The sequence below is a fragment of the Myxine glutinosa genome, chromosome 1 (genome assembly GCF_964187855.1).
Source record: "Myxine glutinosa chromosome 1, kmMyxGlut1.1, whole genome shotgun sequence".
Lineage (NCBI taxonomy): Eukaryota > Metazoa > Chordata > Myxini > Myxiniformes > Myxinidae > Myxine > Myxine glutinosa.
In genome coordinates this window covers 297,872,295-297,889,354 of record NC_136261.1, presented here as the reverse complement: position 1 = coordinate 297,889,354, position 17,060 = coordinate 297,872,295, and the positions used below count along the sequence as shown (strand labels likewise).

The following is a 17,060-nucleotide window of genomic DNA, read 5'->3' as shown; positions in this document are numbered from 1 at the left end:
GACCAAAAGCCTGTGCTCTTATTACCAACTTTTTGCCCATGCCCTCTGCTTTTTAAATGTTAAGTGTCAAGCAAGGAAGCAGCACGTACCATTTTTGAAGTCTTTGGTATTACTCAGCGGATGATCAACCATTATGCCACTGAGGCTAATGAAGGGAAGGAAAAAAACCTCTTTATATTCCAAAGTAAGATGAAACACTCTGTCTAATTTATTCGAGTTGAGCATGTCATGCTAAAAACGTTGACTGCTTCAAGCTGCTCAGGTACATCATCTTGAGAGTGGATTATGGGCAAAACATTATCTGCAAATGCTAGAATTTTTATGGGTTTATCAGGTAAAAGAGAGAAACCTGACAGTTTCTTCCACAACTGGGCACAAATAGGTTCGATGGAGAGAACATGGAATCCAGAGAATGGACATCCTTTCCTTGTGCCTTGTTTGTGATCCAGGGAAAGGAGGATTCAACTCATTGTTTACCTTTAACAACCTATAAGCTCATACATTATGATATAATAACTAAATAAATGTGTAATACAAAATGGTTACCAAAATGAAAGCCCTTCAAAACGAATAAATATTTATGACTAGCCGCAGTTTCCCGTCGCTGCCCAAAGTGGAGTGAGAGGGGAGGTTGCACAGTGCTGCCCCGCTGGGTGGGCTTTTCCCGGTGGTGGTTTCTCAGACGTGTTGGACCTTGCAAAGATGTGGAGTTATTGGCCTCATGGTGTGGTTACCCTTTGCCTGTGGACCATTGGCAGCATTGCTTGATCCCCATATCCCAATATGCACATTACAGGGGTCACGCTTATTTTTTTTTTTTGTGGTCCACCGGGCCACCCAAACATTTTGTTTTTGGTGGCTCACGAGCATTTTTGGTGACCCAACCTTATATTATTTGTTGATGAATCAAACTTGATATCAATCAGTATCCACGTTTAAATTCCTTTCTCACGACACCTACATATCAAATTTCAGTGCTTTTCATACCAGCAACCTCACAACTCGTAATCACAGAACACTCCTGTCAGCTATTCACTCATTTACCTACTAAGTTACAGCAAAATAATATTGGGACAATTTAAATGTTTGCTGAAGAAAAACCTTTAAACATATCTCGAAAATAGAACTAAAACACATGCCAATGTAAAACCTGAGTATTTTAATTTGATGAACATTCAGTTTCAAAAAATATTGGGTCAAACTTTGATGGAAAGAACAGTTAATTTAACAGTGTGAATTTGCATGACGAGCATGCGGCTAACGGTGTGATGTGTGGATATTGCAAGCTCATGGCCTTGCTTTTATATCCCGAGGCAGTTTTATGGGCATGCAAACCAAGCTCTGTCTTGCACATGTGCTGGTGTGTGTTCACTGAGCTGCATATGCAACTGCGCACAGGTGTAGCATGTGCTTGCAGGGCAAGCAGCCGCCATGTTGGAATACCCTTTACTCACTATAATGTGAGAGGTACAGGCATAGCTGAGAGTGTGATAAGCGTGAACGCATATGAATGCATATGGACTTTAACGGGTTCCATTGACAGATTGATTCACATTTGTTTTCCTTCTGAACCTTGACATAGAGCCACAAAGGTGACTGACAAAACTGAGTCCGATTTTAGTAAGTGTGAATCGTCAAGTTGAGTTGGTCTGCGAGAATATCTGAGTCTCCGTGCCTCAATAAAATGAGATGAAAGTGTGGTGGGGATGAGGGAAGGGGTTAAACTACAAATTGATAATTGTCCAGAAACAATTGCTACTTTTTTTTTTTCAGCATAAAGAAAGAAGAAAGCGCAATAAGAAACCCGCATATGGAGTTAAAAAACACACACACACACACACACACACACACACACACACACACACTCAATATCACTGTGAAATACTTTACTGGTGATTATAACAAAGAAACGATCCCATCTAAAGGGAGGGACGCTTTGCGCTTCCCTTGATATACGTTCACATGATAAATTAAACACTTCAACATAAACACAAGCCAAATCATCGACTCTGATGAGGCAAATACTATAAGAGTTGAAACTTCACTGCCGAGAAACAAACAATAATAAAATTATAATTATCTATATGTGATGGAGCAAATGATGAATTGCAAAAGATGATGGGAATAGAGCCTGTGATTGATGCTGTGAAGAGGAACAGGTTGAGATGGTTTGGTCATGTGTTGAGGAAGGATGAAAGTGACTGGTTGAGAAGAGTGATGGAAATGAATGTAGAAGGAAGTAGAGGACGGGGAAGACCGAGAAAGACTTGGCTGAAGATGGTGGAAGAAGAAATGCGGGCAAGGGGGTTAACAAGGAGAGATGCAGAAAATAGGGCAAAATGGAGAAGATTGTCATGGGGACCGCAAGGCTAACCCCCGCTCTAGTAGGGAAAATGGCCTTTAAAATGCATGTTGTTGTTACCTTCGCAAAAGCGGAAGGTTATGTTTTGATCGCTGTGTATTTATTTGTATGTCTGTGTGTGTGTGTGTGTGTATGTTATTCGCATAACTCAAAAAGTATTCAACCGAATTGCATGAAATTTGGTGGGATGATTGGTTATTATACGGGACACATTTGATTAGATTTTGGGAGCAATCGGGTCAAAGGTCAAGGTCAAGGTCACGAAAAGGTCAAAATCGTATTTTTACCATAGCGTGGTCAATTTTTATCCAATTGGCATGCAACTAATGCCAAAATGTTCAGAATTCAATGCCCGATCTTGTGATATACGACATGACCCAGTGAAGACATTACCCTTGTTAGCGGTTGGGGGTAAAAGGTCAGGGGGGTCACGACCTTGCAAAATGTGCGTTTTTTGTCATAACTCGGTCAATTCTTATCCGATTTGCATGAAATCAGCACCAAACTGTTCACTGTTCTGTTCCCTACACTCCCATGCCAAGTACAGAACAGTAGCTGCGGCGAAGGTATGCGCTCTACCGAGTGCCCGTTCTAGTTGTTGTTGTATATGTGATGGAGCAAATGTTTGTATGTATGTCCACACTTTACCCATTGGTTGGACAGCTGACTTGACGCCACCCACAAATGTAACCCAAAATACTTAACCGAAAGTAGCCAGAGGACCCAAAAGACCCCACCCCATCCCCGGTGGACCCAAAAGACCCCGAGGACCCAAAATACCCCCTTGGACCCAAAGGACCGAAAGGAACCAAAAGACCAAAAAGACTGAAAAGACCTAAAATACCTCAACGACTGAAAAGGCCCAAAATACCCCAAAGACCCAAAATATTGAAAAGACCCAAATACCCAAAATACCCAAAATATCCTGAAGACCCCAAAAAACCCAAAGACCCACAAAAATCCCAAACACTGAAAAGACCCAAAATAATCAAAACACCCCGAACACTGAAAAGACCCCGAACACCGAAAAGACCCCGAACACCGAAAAGACCCCGAACACCGAAAAGACCCCGAACACCGAAAAGACCCCGAACACCGAAAAGACCCCGAACACCGAAAAGACCCCGAACACCGAAAAGACCCCGAACACCGAAAAGACCCCGAACACCGAAAAGACCCCGAACACCGAAAAGACCCCGAACACGGAAAAGACCCCGAACACTGAAAAGACCCCGAAGATCCCAAAGACCAAAAAGACCCAAAGATCCAAAATACCCCAAAGACACAAAAGACCCCAAAAGATCCCGAAAACCCAAAATACCAAAAACGCCCCCAAAGACCTAAAAGACCCCAAAGACCTAAAATATTCCAAAGACCAAAAAGACCTGAAATACCCCAAAGACCGAAAATATTTCAAAGACCCTTACCCTTAACAACCCCAAAGACCCTGAAGACCCAAGAGAACCAAATGACCCCAAAGACCCAAAAACCCCAGAGCACTCAAAAGACCCTGAAAGCCCAAAATACTCCAAAGACCCAAAATACTTCAAAGATCCAAAATACTCCAAAGATTTTTGAAGGGGGGGAGGGGAGGAGAGGAGGGGAACGGGGGCGAGGGGAGAAGAGGGGGGGGGGGGGGAAAGTACCTGGCATTGCTGGGCAGAGAAGGGGAGGGGAGGGGAGAGGGGGAGAAGGGGAGGAGAGGGAGGGGGAGGGGAGGGGAGAGGGGGAGAAGGGGAGGAGGGGGGGGGGGAAGTACCCGGCATTCCGTGTATAAACGTGAGGGGGAGGGGAGGAGAGGGGGGAGGGGAGGGGGGGGGAGGGGAGGAGAGGGGGGGGGAAGTACCCGGCATTCCGTGTATAAACGTGAGGGGGAGGGGAGGAGAGGGGGGGGGAGGGGGGGGGAGGGGGGGAGGGGGGGGGGAAGTACCCGGCATTCCGTGTATAAACGTGAGGGGGAGGGGAGGAGAGGGGGGAGGGGGAGGGGAGGAGAGAGGGAGGGGGAAGGGGTAGGGGGAGGGGTAGGGGGAGATGGGGGGAGGGAGGGGTAGGGGGAGAGGGGAGGGGGTAGGGGGGGGGAGAGGGGAGGGGGTAGGGGGAGGGGAGGGGAGGAGGTGGGGGTAGGGGGGAGACCGGAGACCCCCAAAGACTCAAAAGGCCGAAAGACCCAAAGACACAATGGATCTCAAAGGCCCAAAGACCGTTAAATATCCTGAAGACCAAAATACCGAACAGACGGCACCAAAGATCCTTAAAGTCCCAAAAACCCCAAAAGAATGAAGACCCTAAAAACTGAAAAGACCCCGAAGACTGAAAAGACCCCGAAGACTGAAAAGACCCAGAGGATCCAAAAGACCCTTAAAGGGGAACCCAAACATTTTTTTTTTTTTCTGAAAAACCACTGGCAATCATTAATCGTGGTCTAATTTGAAGAGAAATTTTAATTTGCCAATCACAGTGCCGAACAAAACCCTAGACTATCGATTTTCGAGTTTGCCAGTGACGTCACATTGTGAACTCACCGTTATCCTGCCGGCGAGGGTATATAGAGAAATGGTGCATTGCAAGCTCGAATTCCGATACTGATAAGGAATGATGAAGGGAGTGGGGGGCAGGGGGGGCGTGTAGGGGGGGGGGGGTGGTCTTGGGTATTGATAGCTAGGGTGACGGTTGAAGGGGGATTGTGAGGGGATGGTGGTGTGGGGTGAGGTGTGTGGGGTGGTCGTGGGTATTGTTAGCTAGGGTGATGTTGCGTTGCATGCTTGGACCAAGATCGCCCAAAGGGCAGGTACTCTGCTAGAAATAGTAATAATAATATCGTTAAGCATTTAAAAATCTTATCTTCTATCTATATATATAAAAGAAAGTTTTTGTTTGTTTGTTTGTCTGCACACGCTAATCTCCTGAACGGTGAACGATAGGAGGAAACCTCTAATACAAAAAATGTCGGGACGGGCCCCGGGAAGGTTATAGGCTAGGTGGCGAGGCCGGTCGAGGCCACCTCGGCCGAGCTGGGCCCATTTCGCAATTAAAAGCCGAGTTGAATTATAGAAGTCGATCTTCTACGGCCACGAGTAAAAGCTGAATTATAGTAGTAAATTCATTCAAAAAGAACCCGGGCAACGCTGCGTGCTTTCGGCTAGTTTAATATAAAATAAATTTTCCTTACTTGTGAAAAGTGAGGGTTTTGGTCACTTTCAACTGTCGGGAATACCTGTGATTGCAACCGAAAGCAAAACAGAACACTGAACATGATCACCATGTTTTTACCTGAAACCAGTGATGTACAGCTTACCTGGGCTATGGTAATCCAAGGTGGAGGTAATGACGCCACTCGCTACCTACATATCACTACAGCAGGGATCGATCCAGTTATAGACACAGCTCAGTCGGTGTGTTCCATTACCAAGCAGCTTGTAGAGCACTCGCCAAGTAGCTTAAGCACTCAAGCTAACACTCGGCTCCATGGAAACGGTTGATAAGGGCTTACTGGTTTGGCAAGCTCATTAGTAATGTGACACTCCTGGATAATCTGTTTGCACGAGTTTGTTTTTGCTGGAGTTTGTTTTTGGCTGGCAGTGTTAGTGAGATGTGCATGGAAGAAGTTTCGGGAACTGAGTGGCGTGCTGACGAGGAGGGGAGTGTCGTTGAAGCTGAAGGGAAAGGTGTATGCTGCATGTGTGAGAAGTGTTATGATTTATGGGAGCGAGACGTGGGTAATGAACGTAGAGCAGCAATGAAGGCTGGAAAGGGTGGAAATGCGAATGGTTCGGTGGATGTGCGGAGTATCGTTGAGAGAGAGGAAGACAAACGATGAATTGCGAAAAATGATGTGAATAGAGCCTGTGATGGATGCTGTGAAGAGAAACAGGTTGAGATGGTTTGGTCATGTGTTGAGGAAGGATGAAAATGACTGGTTGAGAAGAATGATGGAAATGAATGTAGAAGGAAGTAGAGGATGGGGAAGACCGAGAAAGACTTGGCTAAAGGTGGTGGAAGAAGAAATGCGGACAAGGGGGTTAACAAGGTGTTATGTGCTCCTCCCCAACCCCCGGTCACGGTGTACCTCAGAGCCCCGAGAGGAGTCACGGCAGAAAAATGTGTTATTCTGTATGTCAAAGATCAATGGTGAAGCCACACCAATTGTTACAAACAAACAAGTATTGTATCAAGATCACACAAGAATAACAGTACAACAACAATAGTAATCAATTGTACAACCAATATATATTTCCTATGATGGTACCATCAGGTTCGTACAATATAACTCACTGTGCTCCAAGTGAGCGAAAAGAAGAAGAATCCCAATGTCTCTAATCCCGGCTTCAAGCCAAAGTTAATTCCGGCTTTAAGCCAAAGTCGATCCGCTCCGGCGATCGTCAGAACAATGTCCAATCGAGACCAGAATCCCGTTGGGTTGGCAGTTACAGTCCTGCTGCCAAAGCTGCGCAAAGGCGCCCTCAAGGCGACTGGGAAATCACACCCTCGGGTATGGACGTGTCACGGCTCCAAATCGGCGACACGCAGATTTTCCACTCAAAAGCCACGTTACACACACACACACACACACACACACACACACACACACACACACACACACACACACACACACACACACACACACACACACCAGATCAACGTCTGAAGGTGGTGAAAATGGTCGAAGCGAAAACGAAAAACCTTGCGCGATGCGCAAAGCGGGTAGGTCAAAATGGCCGACGGCCCGTTCTCAAGGCGTAACGGCACGACGATGATTCTCTTCGGAATCGATCGTGAAACCTGTCACGCAGGTTTATCTGTCACAGCGATAACAACTCTGTCGCAGGAATCCCTTTCCTGGGAAACCCAAAGTTCACTCGTGACTCTCGTTCGTCAATAGTTCACTCCACACCTCGAAGCAACTCGGCTTTCTTCTCCGACTCACTCGCTCCGCCTTCTTCTCCTCCTCTTCCTCTTCCTCTTCGTCGTCGTCCGGTTCCGGTTTCATTTAAAACATTGACTTTTTTACCTTTTGAAAATAGTAATATCTATTTCCCTTAAACGACAACAATAATAGTACATGGAATCAAAAATATTTACAGTGGATGAAAACCACAACAGCGGAAGTGACGAATCCGTAACAAAGGGGAGATGCAGAAAATAGGGCAAAATGGAGAAGATTGACATGGGGCCCGCAAGGCTAACCCCCGCTCTTGCAGGGAAAATGGCCTTAAAATGCCTGTTGTTGTTGTTGTTGTTGTTGTTGTTGTTGTTGTTGTTGTTAGTGAGAGTAACCATTATGATTATGGGATTACTGTTATTATAATGGCATAAAATTAAAATATTCACAGGAGCGGTCAGGGGGATCACTATATTATTTTTAATACTGTCAATTATTTTACTATTATTTTGTTGTACCATTTGAACGGGCCATAGAACAATGTCACAAGGTAAAACGATGGCTCAAGCTGCTATATACACACCTTCCCAAGGCGGGAACAGGCGGTAAAACGGGAATTCCTCCGGTTTTTTTGCAGTCAAGTGAAGTCTAAAGCAACGTAGGTTTAGCTGATGTGAAAATAACATGGAGTCCTCTTACTTGTGATACAATTGAGGTTTCTGAAGCGTCATGTGTGATACCCTCGTACACCATCACCGGAAGAAGCAGTGATACATGGTAAATGTTTACAAAGATGATTTACATCGCGCGACCGTCGGAACTCATGGTGAGGGAAGCAAATACAGTCACTACAACCTTTTCCGTATGCCTGTAGTCCTCTTGGCAAGTGTAGTTTGTTGAGATTGCATAATGATAAGTAATGACCGAATACCTCAACGATTTTGACAAGTGGCCAAACGGGCCACCTAGGGCCAAATTTTCATGGCCAAACATAGTTTTTCATGGCATTTGGCACTCAGGCCAGCACTTATTTCGATTCCTGCATTTTAGTGGCCTTTGGTGGCCTAAAAACAGAAGTCGAGGCCAAGTTGTGATGGCTTAAAAAGTTGCCCAAATTCTGGGGTACCTACACACAAAATGTGGGGCCTCTCGGTGCTACGATTAGTCTGTGAAAGAATAATGTGCAAATGCACAAACATACAACCAAACACACAAACCCTTGAATGTATCTATACGGTATAGATAAAAGCCATCCAAGGTTTTCTCTTAATCCAAATAAGGCAAACTAGTACTTTTTTGCATAATGGTGCACCCATCAAGGATATTTCGAACAGTGCCAACATTTTCACAAATTGTGTGTCCAGGAATGCAACAAGTTTAGTCAGTTTTGTGATAAAAAGACATAACTGAATTTAAGAGAGTGGCAAGGACTTTGGACAAAATATTGTAATCTGTTCAAAGTAAGGAAAAAGGACTCCAATTTTGTCTTGGCTTAGTGGCCCCCTTTTCCAGCAGTAAAGAAACAATGGCGCATCTGCAGCTTACAGGAAGGGTCCCCAACTTGAAAACTTTCCTGTAGAACTTCCAACCGTTCTAGTCCAATAATGTACCAAAAGGTTTTATAAAATTCACAGGGGATGCCATCCAGCCTTTCCTGAAGACAATGCTCCATCATTGCACACATGGTACAGCAGAGTACCATGAGGACGTGGCATGTAGCAGAGTACCATGTGCAGGCACCATGTGGTGGGAAGACAGAGACAGAGACATAGACGAACCATAGGATTAGGGTATGGAGAAAACCACATGAGTACTTGCATCCATCATGCGGTGTGTCAACATTGCAGGCTGATGGTGGTGGTGTGATGGTGTGGGGTGTGTTTTCATGGCACACTTGATAAAAGTGGAGCAAGGTTTGAATGCTACAGGATATCTGAACATCATTGTCAATCAGGTGCATCCGTTCATGGCTGCAGTGTATCAATCTGTGAATGGATTTCTTTAGCAGGATAATGCTCCGTGCCACAAGGCTCGGATTGTCCATTAATGGTTCCACGAACATGACAGTGAATTCAGCTTACTGCAGTGGCCTGCCCAGTCACAGGATCTCAATCTAATTGAGCATCTGTGGGATGAGATGGAATGAGCTATTCAGAGTAGAGATCCACAACTGTGGGAAGCATTGGAGTCAGCATGGGCCAACATCCCCGTGGAATGCTTTCGACACCTTGAAGGGTCCATGCCCCGACAAATTGAGGCTGTTCTGAGCGCAAAAGTGGGTGCAACTCATTATTAGGAAGGTGTTCCTAATGTGTTGTACACTGAGTGTATAATTCCTTTGAAGTTAAATAAAAGTTTCAAAGGCTGAAGGAAAAAAAACAAACTTTTGAGTCAAAAGTTTACCATCATTGATGCATTTGGGATATACCGTCTTTCACACTACCTTATTTAACACTTAAAACTAGTTATTCATACCTGTTGTTTGTGTCCTTTATGACGTTCCCAAAAACAGAAATTTTCTTGTTTGTATTGATGTTCCATTTTTTTGGGATAGACAGACAGACATACAAACAGTTGGAAGTAATTGCTTTACCTTGCTGTGTGCATGTGGGACGAGACGCTGCACAATTTTGCCAAATACAGAGCCAAAGTACTGCTAAACTGCAGGTTTTTGGAAGTGTAAGCAAACCGATTCATGTTTACATTGTTCAAAATATGAAGTTAAATTGAAAAAAAATGAAGTAGTTCCTCGATCATAGACTGACCGACGCACAGACAGAGTGAAAGACTGACAAATGCACAGACAGTGAAACAATTGCTTTCCCCTGTTTTGTGCTTTGTGCTTTTGGATTGTTGTTTCGTATGCAGCCTGTGTGGCTGCTGGTTGAATCTTTTTTTTTTCTTTTTTCTCGCAGCGCAGCTGTGCCACTGATCCAGTGCTGTTACCAGTAAACTCATACTTATTTCACCAACCTCAGAATGATGACACGTTGAGTCAACCCATCTGGTATTATTTAATCGGTACGACTGGCTCAAACTCAAGACCCTTAAGACCCTAAGCCAGCCACCTTAACCGTTCAGCCAACACCAGGCTTTGTGTACACAGTAACAACTATACAAAACGTTGTATAGATGAAACTTAAATGAAACAAACAACCAGTTGTATAAGCATTTTTGACAAATCCTGGAATAGTTTGTACACACTACATTTCGACAGGCTTGCTGTAAAACTTGAAAGTAAACTCTTTTTGATATTTTTCTGAATGCAGCCAATGGTTTCCAGACCAGAAAAAGTGAGTAACACATTTTAATTTCATCCACCATTGCAGTGGTTGGTTGCAAAGTGAGAACTTTGTGTCATAGAATAGAGGTAACCAGGTTTATAATTAGCAGTACTCTGCTCTGATAAGTTAGCTGGCACAGTAGTTCTTTCCATTTCTGCAAATGTAGTTCAATTTGTTTGAGCACGCCTTCCCAGTTGAGTCTCACAAAATTACCAGGACCAAGGAAAACTCCCAAAAATTTGATTCCATCTTTCCTCAAATTATTTTTTACGGTGAGAGAAGGGAGAAGAGGAGATGACAGAATGGAAACGAGGGGAAGGTTCAACCACAGTGCTTCCCTTTTGCCCCACTTTATTTTAGCTGATGAAGCTTTCTCAAAGCAGTTTAAACAATTCATTATTGCAGCAGTATCACCAGTTGATAACACAGATACCATCAGCATAAGCTGTACTGATTATAGTAGGAGAGTAGGTGGGGTTGGGAAGAGGGAGGGTGGGGGGTAATCCACATCCAGTCAGACAAATACATACTTAAAATTAAAACTGCGAGCAGTGATTATCCAGGGACAAAAACGCCCCACCATGATTGGACAAGTGCGCACCAGAGTCATTGATGCACCAGAGTCATTGGCAACGGCAGGCTGGATCCGAATGTTTAAAGTTTGAACTGAATCAATTGAAAAATGAAGGAGATGCATTTTAAAGGTGTTCATGAAATCTAGTATGGCCACCATGTCACATGACCTATGACATCATATTTAGGATATGCATCCAATAAAGAGGCATACTATAATTGGTCAAAGTTTTAACTCGATCGATCAAAAAATGAAGGAGATGCATTTGAAATGTTTTCATGAAATCCAATATGGCCACCATGTCACGTGACCTATGACGTGAAAACATGAATAGCACATTGAACATGAAAACATGCACAGACACACAAAACATGCAATGAAGGGAGTGGGAGACAAGAGGGAGAGAGAGGAAAGCACACAAGCATAACAACATAAGAGAACAGGGACGCCGGTAGATCTGTGGAAGCAGGGGAGGAGGGAGAGGGGTATACGGTACAAAGCAAATGAACACTTCTAGGAACCTCAGGAAAGAAGCTGGGGATTCAAAGGTGGATTTGGGGCGTTTTAACGGGGGTAGAAAAGATCAAGGTTTTGGATGGGGGAAGATAAGAGATGGTGGTGAACAGCTGTTTTAAAGACCTGGAGGGAGGAGTGGGATTGAAGAGCGTGAGGGAGTTTGTTCCAGAGTTGGGAGAAAAGAGGAATGAAGGAGTGCAGGTGAGCAGAGAGTCTTGATTTTGGCAGTTTCACCAGAAGAGGGTTGCTGGCAGATCTTGTGTGTCCTGCAGGAATATTAGGGGGACAGAGCACAACCAGAGTATTTGGGGGACCACCCGAATATTCGGGGAGCAAGGCCGGAGAGGAGTCAGTAGAAGACAGAAAGACCACCAGCCTGCCTGCGGTGAGAGAGAGAGAGAGCGACCCTCAGAATCAGCTTCATCGCGGGAGATTCCAATGGTTCTCAATGCTTTGGTTTAAAGTTAAACCGTGTGAAGCCGAGCTAGGTGTGAGGCAGGAGCACCAGCACAGAGGGGAGAGCAGTATTCCATTGAGCTGCAGATGAAAACTTTGTATGTGGTGAGGAGCTCAGAAGTGCCCAGAAAGGACTTTGCACGACGGAGGATGCCCCAGTCGGCGACTGGCTTTGGAAGCCAGCTTGGAAATGTGGTTTTCTCAGGAAAGATCATGGCAGATATTGAGACCCAAAAGCTTGAGCGACAGAACTTCTTCAAGAGGATTGTTCAGAAAGTAGATGGGAGGGTTGTCCAGTCGGTCTTTTCAGATAGACAAAGTGAGAGTGTGATATTTGTTAGGATTGAAGGACATGTTCCACTTGTTTGACCAGTTTGTGATATTGTCCAGGTCTGCAGAGCGTGGAGAGGCTGCTGCCTGCCGATCTGAGGGTTGGGATATGGAGCGGCAGAGAGTTGAGTCATCAGCAAATAGATAGAGAGGATTTTCCAGAGAGTCGGAGAGATCGTTAATGAAGACCAGAAAAAGCACAGGGCCCAGAACACTGCCTTGAGGAACTCCAGCCTGAACAGGAAGGGGAGAAGAGATAATTCCATTCAGGGCCACACGTTGACTATGACCAGAAAGGAAGTCTGCAAACTACCATACAAGGAGAGTTTGGTGAGCAGGGCGGGGTGCCAGACCGTATCGAAGGCACGATATATGTCAGGGGAGACAGCTCTGATTTCCTTTTTGGCATTGAGGACCTCCATCCATTGTTGAGACAGCAGAAGCAGCATGTTCAGAGTAGAATGACCTGGTCTGAATCCAAATTGATGATCCGAGAATAAGGCTTTGGAGAAGAGGAAGTATTTGATGTCAGAAGCGATGATCGATTCCATGACCTTGCTGATTATTGGGAGCAGGCTGATGTGTCTGTAGTTGCAAGGATCTGTTTTTGCACCTATGCAATCACGTAGCATACTAACAAGTGTGCATCCAATTTATGATCTCATAGTCTATTGATGTATGCAATAATATGCATCGAATCACGTAGCATACTAACAATTGGTCAAAGTTTCAACTCGATCAGTCGAAAAATGAAGGCAGAGATGCATTTTAAATGTTTTCATAAAATCCTATATGGCTGCCATGTCACGTGACCTATGACGTCATATTTAGGATATGCATCCAATCAAGTGACATACTGTAATTGGTCAAGGTTTCAAGTTCATCTAACTAACGGTTTGGCCTGTAGGTCGATACAAAATTTATGGAATCACAATATTAATAATAAAAGAAAATGCTGAGTCAGTACTTTCTTAATTGGCATGCTGTGGACTAATTAGCAAAAAAATAAAAAATCGGAGAAAAGAGCGTTCTTCACCTTGAGGTGGACTATAATATGTATGCCAAATTTCAACTCAATAGGTTGGAAAATGAAGGAGGAGACAGATTTTTTAAAGATTCTCAATAAATCCAACATGGCCGCCAGGTCACGTGACCTATGACGTCATACTTGGAATGTGCATCAAGTGAAGTGGTATATCATACCTGGTCAAAGTTTCAAATTCCTACGATGAACGGTTTGAGGAATAATAATAATAAACATCGGGGCAATACCCCTGGCGCTCACCTGGTAGAATAAACAGTATACTGCACCGACTAAAGGTATTTTAAACCAATTTCAATGGTTGCTATAAGACAGGGCAGCATGTAGACTCATACGAACATAATCATAAGACTTTAAACAAACAAACAAAAATATACCTATTTTGGGGGGCAACCCCGCCCCCTCCTCCCCCAACCCCATATACCTCCCCAGACCCCAATTTTTCTAATGCCTTGATCAAATATTGATACATCACGGGTGATGAAGGTTGTGGTGAAGTTTCATCGAAATTGCGTCTGTAGTTTCTGAGAAGAAAGCAAATACCTATTTTTTTTGGTGGGGGGGGGGGGGGGGGGGTCAAACCTGGACCCACTTTGACCGCCGCGCCCCCCATTCCCCCACCCTCCCGTAGACCCTTCCACACTTCGATTTTCTTAGTCCCGTGAACAAACTTTGGTAAACCATGGGGGGTGAAGGTTGTGGTCAAGTTTCATCGAAATCGTGTGTGTTGTTTCAGAGGAAAAAGCAAATACCTATTTTGGGGGGTCAAACCTGGATGCACTTTTATGTAGAACAATCGAACGATCCCTACGATCCAATGTAGACCCCCTTAGACCACGATTTCTTTAATGCCGTGAACAAACTTGAGTCACAACACAACAAATATCATTTGTGCCAAGTTTGGTTACAAACCCTTCAGCGGTTTTGGAGAAGAAGTTGCAAGTGTTTACGGACGGACTGACGGACGGACGATGCACCTTTGCTGAAGCTCCTCTGAACTTTGTTTCAGGTGAGATAATAATAATAATAATAATAATAATAATAATAATAATAATAATCTTAGAAATTTCAAAAGGGTACCAATGGTCCCCTAAAAGTAGTCAAAAGAGGTTCAAGCAATGAGGCATGTAAAGCACCTGTGAGTGGACATCCCTGCCTTACTGCTTTTTCCACACAAAAGGGGGATACAAACTCAATGTTGATATTAAGAATGCTACTCATATAAATATTGGAATAAAGTAAATGTATACATGATGAAAAGACAGGGACAAAACCGAAACACCTAAACATCAAGACTTCAAACAGATAGCTGTGACAACAGATACCTTGAAGGGAGGGGTGATGGGGTTCCCCCAAAGCCGAGCAGTCACCATTTACAGACATACCATGGACAGGGGTCGGGGCAACACCTTTAATCTTTCAATGTTAAAAGAGAATGAGAGAATGCACAAATTCCTTTTGACGATACAATATAGGGTCCTTGGCACTGGCGGATCCAGGGGGGTGAGTGGTGGGGGGGGGGGGGGGGTTACCCCATCCCCCCATCCCCCCATCCCCCCATCGGATTTTCGATTATAAATTATAAGCTATGAATATCCTGGAACGACCCTCGTGTCCAAATTATTTTGAATAAGGAGCGTTCCAGGCAGCTTACCAACGAACGCTCAGAGGTTTTAAATCACTTTTGCTTTATTGTAAAACACTCCAAGTGCAACGGTAGAAAACCATTATTTGTAGTTAATTCGCCTAATTAACTCAGGAGATCATAACAATCATTTCGGTAGAACTACACACATCAGAAATTCCTTATCAGAAAGCTCTAGTAGAACTACACAAAAACATGCCACATGCACGCGCACACACAGACACACACACACACACACACACACAAAATTCATCAATCTATAGCAGAAGGAACAGCTGGTCAAGTCGGTTCACCAGTTCCTCTATCTGGCCATTAGTCATCGCGAATCTGCTGAACCGTTGGACCAGGGAAGAACGCAAGGAACTGCAGAAACTTCCAAGAACGCATGAAATGCCGTTTCTGACGATCCATTTGAAAAAATATTCCTGGGGAGGATCCCCAGACCTCCTCTCCCCCTCCGCGCTATGTCTTGGTGCACCCCTCCGTCTTGAAATCCCTGGATCCACCCCTGCGTGGAATGGATGAAGGTTGCTTCCTACATGCGTGGATGTAATGTAGTCCGACCTCGGCTTAATATCTTGAACATATCTGCATTGTACTGGTCTGCACAGCCAGGGTGTAGATGTCTGCAATGGCAGAAGAACAAGAAGAAATGCCTGATGGTCCTTGAACGTTCCTACATGCTACTAGTATTTGCTTGTTCTACCAGTTCGTCTTGCTTTTTTCTTGAGAGGAGAGGAGGTTGGGGAGGGGTGGGGTGGGGCGGCGGCAACATTAAATTGGGAATAATTTTCAGCAACATCTGAGGGTAGGCTGCTTCTAATTGAGTGAACACAAACGCTTCATGTGGCCAATGTAACCACAACTAAGACACCGCAGTGCAACCGTAGTGAGGAAGACAATCCAGAACCATTTAGAGTAAATTTTAGGATTTTTATTTTGTATACAAGATCGAGGCTCGTGTAAGAGCTAACATTGATCACAAAAAAGACAAATTTGCACATAAAACACAAGATAAAGGGAGCGGGAGAACAATATGGAGAGCAGCGACATCGGGAGATCTGTGGGAGGGAGAGGGCTTGGGGGGAGGGGGAGGCATGGGAAGGGGTGGGGATGGGAGAGGTAAAAAAAAAAACACGTGGACACTGCTGGGACTTCCAGGAAAGAAGTCGGTATTTCAAAAAAGTGGATGTGAGGTGAATTAACGGGGGTAGAAAAGATCAAGATTTTGAAAGGGGGAAGATAAGAGATGGTGGTGGACAGCCGTTTTAAAGACCTGGAGGGAGGAGTGGGATTGAAGAGAGTGAGAGAGTTTGTCCCAGAGGCGGGAGTAAAGAGGAATGAAAGAGTGAAGGTGAATAGAGAGTCTTGAGTTCTTAGTCATAAGTTCAAACTTATGGCAGTTTAACCATAAGAGGGTTGCTGGCAGATCTTGTGCGACGACCTGTAGGACTATTTGGGGGACAGAGCACAGAGAGAGCTGGGGGAGCAAGGCTGGAGAGGAGTCGGTAGAAGACAGAAAGACCACCAACCTGCCTGCGGTAAGTGAGTGAAAGGCCCTCGGAGGTAGCTTCATCGCGGGAGATTCCAAAGATTCTGAAAGCTTTGGTTTCAACACCGTGAAGCCGACCTAGGTGTGAGGCAGGAGCACCGACCCAGAGGGGAGAGCAGTATTCCATTGAGCTGCAGATGAAAGTCTTGTATGTGGTGAGGAGCTCAGGCTAACAATTAAGAAAGAATGTTATTTTTTTTAGAACCATAAATGGCTCCACACCCTTGCCTATGGAAACTCGTGACATATACCGAATGTTTGGGGTGTATAATTCAATTAATTATTCAAAGAATGCCGTATTGATTGACCCACCCCTTGTTTCAACTTACCCTCATTATATGGTCTTAATTTATGAATCGTTGAAGGAAAATGCAGTTCAATTTCCTTTGAAGTGAGTAGCCCCACATTGAATAATATATT

At 44.5% G+C, this 17,060-nt stretch overlaps 1 protein-coding gene across 1 annotated transcript in view; it reads left to right on the top strand.

Moving 5' to 3' along the window:
* The window catches only part of LOC137439429 (inositol 1,4,5-trisphosphate-gated calcium channel ITPR1), a 371,962-nt gene that overhangs the window by 2,401 nt on the left and 352,501 nt on the right, over positions 1-17,060 (top strand). The window lies entirely within an intron of this gene.